A 10,480-nucleotide genomic window follows, 5' to 3' on the forward strand; every position below is an offset into this window, starting at 1 on the left:
CCCATAAGGACACCTAACCCCGCCCGTCAATAACGGCCTCTACTAAGTCAAGTGTCGGATTTCAAACAAGGTCATAGCTACTACGATATATGATATGCAAACATCGTTTTAAAACCCTAACATGTGACAACAATTTCTATGTCGTTTTAGATGCAACTAAACTAACTTTGTCAAAGTTGTAATTAAGCATGTGGGTTGATTGATCTAACAACATACAAAACAAAGCAAACAAGGCTTAAGGGGGAATGGGGGAGCCGTGGGATCTACCTATTACAAACCAGGCACTTCATGCCGACACAACGATAAATTAAAGATACAACTCGATCTAAATACAATTTCTACATACGATACCATACACGACACATGGCCAATTCGGCCTAGGAAAACGTGCACAAAGGGGTGGCCCACGGCTCACATGACTCACGGCCTTGGGTCACTCCTCGTAATGTGTGCTTTCACTTAATCTTATCGAATTAGACATTGGGTCACGCACCAAAGCATGCATTAGCATAAATCGGGCCATGTTGCTTTAAACAACATGCGATTTACTACGCTCTCACTTGCATTAGGGCACAACCGTCTAACCAAACAAGACTAAGGTTTTTGAAAGAGGTTTTGACTCGATAAAAGAAAACTAACTTGAAAATTACAACTCGATGAACAAACGATAAATTACAAGTGATAAAGCAATAAAGAACAAACGATGCAAAACAAACGAAACAAGAAAGATCAAAGGACACGGCCAAATCACGGCCAAACCAAACACGGCTACCCTAGGTCCTAGGTCAGGTTCATTAGTTAGATCAATTGATTGCGAAACGAGCTCGAAACAAATTAGAAAACAAGTTAGAAACGACGTTGATCGATTTGAAAAGATACCTTGCAAACGCGCATTCTACACGGTCTAAAGGGGTCAAATTAGGTCAAATTCGCTAATTAATTTAACTCATCGAGTGTTAATAAGAAGGTGCTAATCACGCACTCTTATACTAGCGAGAAATGAGGTGAAAGAGCGAGATGCATTCAATTTAAGTTACAGAATCGTCGATTGATTTTAAAAGCTATGTCGAAGCACCCTAACATGTCTAATTAGGTTATTTAAATGATCGAATGTCGCCTAAATAAGTCATATGTTAACAATCAGAGGTCATACTAACATGTAAATGGTCCTAGGGTGTGTCGAATTGGCTGAAACAAACAAAGGGTCAAAAACGAGGAGCGAAGTTAGAAGTTCGTTTTATTTATGTCCTACCTTGAACACGAGGATAAGTAAATGAGACGGGGGTGTACGACCGACTGATGTAGCGGTTTCTTTCCCATCTCAAGTCAACGCGGGTGTTCATGGTGGTACTTTAACTCATACTCGGACTAAACTAGTTTCGTAGTTAATTAGAACAATCGATAAACAAAAAACGATAAACAAACAAAAACAAACTATAAAAAAACAAACATAAAAAACGAAATAAAAGGGAGAAAGAAGAGGATTTGATGCACCCTCAACCTACATGTATCGTTTACACCGTCTTGGGTCGTAATCGATGGTAGATTTTATCTCGAGAGGCCGTTGTCGACGAAGAAACAAAGCAAACAACACGTTTTTATCGAATCTGGACAGCAACTTTCAAACAGCGATTTCTCTCTCGTTTCACGGTGAAAATTCGATTTAAAAGATGTTTTGAAAACTAGAAAGAGAGGAGAATAGAGATATTAAAGCAACCCCTGCTCGTTTTTAGTTATTGGGCACGAAAAACGAGCACAAACAGAACTGGACAGACAGGAAAAAGCCGCGAAAACAGAGTGTATAACACTCTGTTTTTCGAGGGAATTCGTGTACTCTCAAGGGCAATTTGTCTCGTAAATCTTTGTCTAATGTGTAGATGGATGTTATATGGTTCATTTGGAACAAGAAACTCGAATTTTGATGGAGGTTTGAAGGAGGAACGAATTGTTTTTCGAAGAGGACACACAAACTGTTTCAGTTTGTAAGTCGGTTTTGTGGAGGGTTTTTGAGAGGCAATTAGGGTTTGTTTCTGGAGTTTAAAGCTTGTAAGTGAAGGTAGTATGTATGGAGAACTTAGAGGAATGAATGTATGGTGAAGGGGTGGTATTTATAAGGAGTTAAAATAGGGTAAAAGGGGGGAGAGAGGCAGACGGGCCTGTTCGTGCATAGCTGCTGTCCAGCAGCTTTGGTGAGGGTTTGAGAGGCTTTGTGAGGGGTTTTCTTGGTAGTTAAGCTAAGGTAATATGGGTAGGATACTAGGGTATGGGTTAGGGTTACTGGGCACGGATTTTGGTAGTGTTTGGATCGGGTTTTGGGCTCGGGATTTGAGCTGCAAAACAGGGGGGCTGCTTTGTGTATGCGGGCTGTTTGGGGGTGATTTGGGATGGGATTTGGGCCGTGGTTAAGGGGGGGGTTCGAACTGGGGTGGATGGATAGAGGCTTAGGTTGGTTAGTGTACTCGAGATTCGTGCCAATTCGTAAAGAAAACGGGCTCAAAAACCGAGCTATAATCGAGCTCCAAAACACGTGTTTGAAACGAGTTTTTTTTCGATTTTTAAATCGATTTTTCAAATCGATTAACACATTAAAATAAATGACTTTTCAAATCAAATATACTCATAAAATGATTTTTCAAATCAAATATTTATTTTATTTTCAATAAAATAAACTTGAGAAAATAAATTCAAAATAAAGTAAAATAAATTGAATTCATCTTAAAAAAAAGCTTTAATTTAAATATCATTTAAATTAAAAGAATACTCCGTCGACAACGCTCATTCTACATCGTAAAATGAACCCAAATAATGACAATGACAACTAAAGAATACATGTGTCCTATCATCATCGGGTGTTTGTCGGGTTCTCTATAAATTCCAATATCGACGGATACGGGTATCTCTGAGCCCCCACTTTGACCGAGGCTTGGACAAGGCGAAAGTCAAAGTATACCCCAGGTCCCTCTCGACCGAGGATTAACGGGTCGTTTATAGTCCATTAGACTTGCGTATATAAGCTCGCCAGCCATAAGAAGAGATCATACCTGAAACTTCGCTGAGGATTGACTCTTGCTTCTGCTGCGTCGAATTATCATCGTTGGTCATCGACCCATAAATTGCATATATGGTGGGTTGAGCCTTATCCTTAGGTGCCTACGTATCCGTTTCTGACGGAATCGAACCCGCGTCGTAGTTCGGCAACTGCTGACACATGCCCAAAGTTTATCATCTGCTGGCGTATGTCCAAAATTCATCATCTGCTGAGATTTGCCCAAAATTTATCATCTGTTGGCGCTTGTCCGAATGGGACGAGACTTTCCAAGGAGGTTGCCGCCGCTTTCATCATTTGCTTTCAGCTACGGAATTCTTCCATTTCATACTCTTGTATTGAATTGAATTCTTGGTGGATGTCATCCTTTACATCTTGATAATGGTCTCTGAAGCCAACGGCTTCAGAGCCCCCAGTTTGCAATGGCTCTAAAGTCGAAGACTTTAGAGCCCCCAGTTGAAGCATATCTTGCTACATTTGAAATACAACAACGTACTAGCAATAATCATCACATAAGCACATTTGGATCATCGATCTTAAAATTGGATCATTTAAAATATTGGGTCATCGACCCGAAAATTGAATTTGAAAAATTTGAATAATTGGGCCATCGACCCGAGGTTTGAAGTTGAAGTGTTGGAATGTTGGGTCGTCGACCTGAAATTGAATTTGAAAGACTGGGTCATCGACCCGAAATTTGAACCTGTTGAAGATTTTGAATAATTGGGCCATCACCCCAAATTTTTAATTTGACATCACTTCTGATGTTGGGCCATCGACCCGAAATTTGAATTTGAAACGAATCATTTGGATGTTGGGTCGTCGACCCAAAATTTGATTTTGAACTTTGAGATTTGAACCTTGACTTGAAATGTACCACTACTTGGATCATCTATCCATAATTCGCAAAAAGTTTTTGAAATTTCGGAATTCTGAAAAATTTGGCATTTTGAAATCGAACCTTGACGAGTGAGCACGAAATACGACTCAGACACTCTGTATGACCCGTAAATAACGTGGGCGTAGCCCGCTACCGTAAAACAAAAAGGAAAATAAAACCGCAAGTGTGCACGGGTTTTAATTCAATTATTGACTTATTGGGGGTAGAAATGTAAATTGGCCATTCTGGCGCCAAAAGATGGAAAACGGGAATCACAAAGTCGTCGAACTTGGGACGGAGATATCGTATGGCATGGGCGTGCTCCCGAGGGCACATGGGAATCAAGATCACTTGGCATTGACAAGGTGGATTAAACTCACAGAGCAACAACGTTGGCTTCGCCCAGGCACTAAACACAGACTGATTTTTTGAGAACACTTAGACATCACACATCACTCTTATTGGGAACATTCTGTCACTCTTCTCCTCGCCTTCTTTCTTTTCAGCGGGTTTTCATCATTTCTTGCCACCGCCTTCTTTCTTTTCAGCGGGCTATTACTATTTTTCTTCCACGCCTTCTTTCTTTTCAGCGGGTTTTTCATATTTTATGTTCCCAACACAAACCCACATCTATGTGACTCAACATCTTTGCCTAAACCGTTAGATAAAGCTCATTCCGAGACTTGACACTACTCATCTGAACCTATATCCTTATCCTAGCCTACATCGAGTGCTAAGATCGACTCAAACAAAGGTGGCTTCATTTGGACTTGGTTAGGACCCGTAAGAAAACGACAAGATGACAACTTGGATGATGGGTGGATTGAATCCCTTATTCTGAAGGACTGCCTACGTATTCGCGTGGAGCGAAATCAAATCCGACGTAGTTCGATCAAGGTGCATAAACATGGCATTTTGATTATGTGTACATACTCGAAGGTTTCACCTAAGGTATCATGTCATATCCCATTCTAGCCTGTAAAGTACCGTTAAATCCCGTGTCTAGGCTTGGTACAAAAGGTTGTGGCTCTTTGGGATGTGGAGCTTGGTAAAAATAGGTTCGTAAGGTAAACCATCATTCTGAAGGTTTGTTTTGTGGTGCTAGGCCAAGGGCTATGGCTACTGATGTGGTTGGAATAGTTGTCTCGGGTTTGATGAACCACGAGTACAAATGGGTTGGAAAACAATGTGGGTTCAAATTTCCATATCTGGACCCTAAAGGCTGGGTGTAACAGCACAAGCGGAATGATTCTCAAAATTCCTGACTATCCTCAGAATCGTCTCAGGAAGGACTTAAAGGGTAAAGAGGTCACTACTTACGCTTTTGGGCTTCGCCCATTGAACTTCAACTATGGGTACTTGACTTGACTTCTGGCTTCCGTAACTTCGACATTCAACCAAAAGCGTTCTGCAATGACTTCAACATCAACGTCTTTTTTTCTTTTTTTCTTTTTCTTTCATCATTTTTCTTTTTTTTTTTCTTTTTTTCATTTTTTTTTTCATTTTTTTTTCATTTTTCTCTTTTTTTCTTTTTATCATTTTTTCATTCTTTTTCATCTTTTTTCTCTCTTTGAAAATGATCTTCTATTCATTCTCTTAGTCATAAATGGATACACCTTGAAAACTGGGCTTCGCCAACTAATTTGGGTAAGAACTAACAATTCCTTGTTAGAACGGGTTGGTTTCTTCTCGCTTCGAGATGGGATAATTTTGTTGGGGAAAAGGCTTGCCTTCCATCATCGATAGGGGAAACAAGGAGCTAGTCCGGGTTTGTCATAGAATCATCTAAAAGCTTGTCACAAACATTGGTTCAGATGGAGGTTTTCTACCACCAGACATGGAATAGGTAAAGGAATCAACCACGGGATCCTAGTGTACCTTACATTTTGAAACAGGACATATTTCTACCCTAGGGATTCCTTTCAGTGTGTTGTGCGTTTTATCATGTTTCGGAATGATTGAGGATTGGAAACAAGACATATTTGGAAACGAAACTACAACTTTTTATTGGAATGACACATGATTAATAGACTCGAAGGAACGACTCCTAGGACATACCCTAGGTCATCACGGAAAAAATGACTCAAATTCAAGAAAAGAAAGTCCTAGACTCGACTCGACTAAGAAAAGAAAACAGATCCCGACTCATAATTTTTCAAATCTGGTCTTGAGCTTTCTCTTGTTCATCTGTCAGCTTAGATGCTCGGCTCTGGTCATTGATCCCTTTGATGGTCTGCCTCCATCCTGAGGTAGTCCTCTGAGGATCTACGCTTGTGATGAAGGTTAGTGAATCGAATTGTCTTTTATTAACTTCGTTAACGAGAGGAGTACATTCTAGAGCAAGACTCCCGACTTGAATTTCATTCTTCGGGTTTGGCAAGAATTCAAAGCAATCCTCAAATATTTTCCCGATAAAGACCCCTTTAAAGTGACATGGGCGGATAAGATGGGAATAATCGACATTGTCTTCGACAGAAACAAAGTTGGCGTGATCGCCAAATGGATTGGTGATGTTATTGGGTTTAACAGTTGGGATTGGGAATGTTCCATTCTCAATCATGTCTTGGATTTCGTGCTTCATCGATAGCACCTTTCAAGTATCATGGCCTTTCCCTTGATGAAAGGCACGATGAGGCATTTGGTTTATACCATTTACCTTGTTGATCAGCGGGAGGGTCCGGAGTTGGACCAATAGGTTTCAGCTTTCCTTGGGCTATGAGCCTTTGGAGAGCGTATGTATAAGTGCATCCGATATCGGTTAATGCCCTCGGAGCTTGGCGCTGCGGTTTCTTCGATTGCCCTTCTAAGAGATTGATGCCTTCATCTAAATGGGTCGCTGCTTGGGCCTTGCCCTTAGACGATGACGCCCCTTGGTACCCTTTCGGCTTTTCAGCCTCTGCCCTTATGACATCATCTTCTACCTTTATCCCGATTCTTATCAATTCTTTGAAAGAGCTAAAATTCTGGTATTTCTGAGCATTGCGGTAAATAGGTCGTAGATTCTTTACGAACTTATCTACCATTTCAACTTCGTCCGGCTTCTTGGCTAACTTCACGCTTTCAGCGCGCCATCTTGCAAGGAATTCAGTAAAGCCTTCCTTTTCTTTCTGCGTCATAACCTCCAAAGTCCTTATGTTGGTTTGAATCTCGACATTATCAGCATAGTGCTTGCAGAACTCCACCTTAATATCTTCGAAAGTTGGGAAGTTCTTAAGGTCAAGATTGTAGAACCACGCCTTCGGGTGTTCATCCAGAGATTGAGCGAAAATTTCAGAGAGCATTTCAGCAGGTACTCCTTTCAGTGCTAAGTACCCCTTATAGGCCTTAACATGGTGGACTGGGTCTTCGGTGCCCTTGAACTTTGGGATGTCAGTGAGTACCATGTTCGTAGGCAACTTATCCTGAACTGGGGCATAGGCCCTAGCATTCTCATAGTGGATGTTCTTCCCCTGGGAGAGTTTCAAACGGTCTTCGATGAACTTGAACCGTTTCTCTAGATCAGTCAGAGGTGGGGTAGATAGAGGGGAATCTTCACCCAGCTTAGATTCGATTGCATCCATTCGGGTCATCATGAGGTTCACGGCCTCAGTGAGTTTGTTAACAGCATCTTCCATTGCTTGAAGTCGGGTTTTTGGCGGCCTTTCTACAAGAAAACCCCGAGCTGAGTCAATATTCAAATGCAAGAGCCCCTGCACACTTAAGGACACGACAACAACTTGACTCAAGCAAAGACTCGACTTAAGACTGACTAACCAAAAGGTTCGACTCACGGTTGGATTTAGACCTCGATTCATTTTAGACTCGACAAAACGACATGACTCAAGCTGTCATAGCTCGATTCTAAACTGAACTCGGTGTGACTAAACCCGTGATTGGACTAACATAGCCCATAGGTTCGGGTGAAACGCCCTAAATGGCCTAGCTTGGGCGTTTCTGTGGACTATCCTAGACCAAATGGTCGACCAACATGACTCAAGGCCCAAGAGGTGAGCTTGGGTGACCCAACAAGGTCGTGTTCTAGACTCTTAGAACGAAACACACCCGGCCTAACACGGCCAAGACCCGGACACGACTTGACGCATTTCATGCTTGGTTAAGGTTCAAGAAATATTTTGGATTGAATTTGAAAAAAAACGAAGGATCGATTTGAAAATGAGATTTGAAATGGGCAGCATGCCGGCTATAAAAGCTTGTTTTGGCCGAAAATCCTAGTCCTATTTGGGCAACGTTCCGCGTTTTTAAAACCATGCTAGTTTTGGATGTAAGTTGTTCAAACGTTCGGTTTTGAAATGGACATGGAAAATTTTGAAAAGACTCGGGAAAACAACTTGCACATTGTCATTCTCATGTTATAAGGATGTATGCTCCTAGACATCTCTAAGTCTTGGCAAGTCTTCTACAAGAAGGTCTATGCCCTCCATCCTTTTGCGGTCTTATAGAGCAAGGGCCTTAAGGTAAAGTACCTATAAGAGCGTCCCCACCATCAAGAACCACGCGAGGTGAAGTGGAAGCGAGCAATGTGCAGCTTCCTAGCATAGTGGGACGTCGCCCCCCACGCATCACAAAAAACGCTGGGATGGCCCGGGAAAATCCTTAAGGGTTTATGCATGAATCGTAGCACTATGAGTAATGTTTTACTTTCCAACACTTTCTTTTCAAGTTTCACCTCGGAGGAAAAGACCCTAGAAACAAAGTGTAACTAGTCCTCTTTTCCCCAGCAGAGTCGCCAAACTGTGGACAAGGCCCTCGGGAACTGCGTCCGCGGGATCCACACTAGGCATAATCGACTCGAGGTTCTTTCGAATCGAATTAAGACATATTAGAGTCGCCACCAAGTTTTTTGGGAACTTGGAACCGTTCAAGTCAACTTTACACCTTTCATCGAAAAGCATAAAGCCAATCGACTACGAGTGATTAAAGATAAAGACTTGTACCCTATATCACTCGATTTGAATGACTCTCGTAATCCAATGATATTTAGACGGATCCACAAACCATAGATCTTGAGTAAGGGGTGAGGGTACGTGTTAGGTAGCCCATAAGGACACCTAACCCCGCCCGTCAATAACGGCCTCTACTAAGTCAATTGTCGGATTTCAAACAAGGTCATAGCTACTACGATATATGATATGCAAACATCGTTTTAAAACCCTAACATGTGACAACAATTTCTATGTCGTTTTAGATGCAACTAAACTAACTTTGTCAAAGTTGTAATTTAGCATGTGGGTTGATTGATCTAACAACATACAAAACAAAGCAAACAAGGCTTAAGGGGGAATGGGGGAGCCGTGGGATCTACCTATTACAAACCAGGCACTTCATGCCGACACAACGATAAATTAAAGATACAACTCGATCTAAATACAATTGCTACATACGATACCATACACGACACATGGCCAATTCGGCCTAGGAAAACGTGCACAAAGGGGTGGCCCACGGCTCACATGACTCACGGCCTTGGGTCACTCCTCGTAATGTGTGCTTTCACTTAATCTTATCGAATTAGACATTGGGTCACGCACCAAAGCATGCATTAGCATAAATCGGGCCATGTTGCTTTAAACAACATGCGATTTACTACGCTCTCACTTGCATTAGGGCACAACCGTCTAACCAAACAAGACTAAGGTTTTTGAAAGAGGTTTTGACTCGATAAAAGAAAACTAACTTGAAAATTACAACTCGATGAACACACGATAAATTACAAGTGATAAAGCAATAAAGAACAAACGATGCAAAACAAACGAAACAAGAAAGATCAAAGGACACGGCCAAATCACGGCCAAACCAAACACGGCTACCCTAGGTCCTAGGTCAGGTTCATTAGTTAGATCAATTGATTGCGAAACGAGCTCGAAACAAATTAGAAAACAAGTTAGAAACGACGTTGATCGATTTGAAAAGATACCTTGCAAACGCGCATTCCACACGGCCTAAAGGGGTCAAATTAGGTCAAATTCGCTAATTAATTTAACTCATCGAGTGTTAATAAGAAGGTGCTAATCACGCACTCTTATACTAGCGAGAAATTAGGTGAAAGAGCGAGATGCATTAAATTTAAGTTACAGAATCGTCGATTGATTTTAAAAGCTATGTCGAAGCACCCTAACATGTCTAATTAGGTTATTTAAATGATCGAATGTCGCCTAAATAAGTCATATGTTAACAATCAGAGGTCATACTAACATGTAAATGGTCCTAGGGTGTGTCGAATTGGCCGAAACAAACAAAGGGTCAAAAACGAGGAGCGAAGTTAGAAGTTCGTTTTATTTATGTCCTACCTTGAACACGAGGATATGTAAATGAGACGGGGTGTACGACCGAATGATGTAGCGGTTTCTTTCCCATCTCAAGTCAACGCGGGTGTTCATGGTGGTACTTTAACTCATACTCGGACTAAACTAGTTTCTTAGTTAATTAGAACAATCGATAAACAAAAAACGATAAACAAACAAAAACAAACTATAAAAAAAACAAACATAAAAAACGAAAAAAAAGGGAGAAAGAAGAGGATTTGATGCACCCTCAACCTACATGTATCGTTGACA

The sequence above is a fragment of the Silene latifolia genome, chromosome 9 (genome assembly GCF_048544455.1).
Source record: "Silene latifolia isolate original U9 population chromosome 9, ASM4854445v1, whole genome shotgun sequence".
NCBI classification, from domain to species: domain Eukaryota; kingdom Viridiplantae; phylum Streptophyta; class Magnoliopsida; order Caryophyllales; family Caryophyllaceae; genus Silene; species Silene latifolia.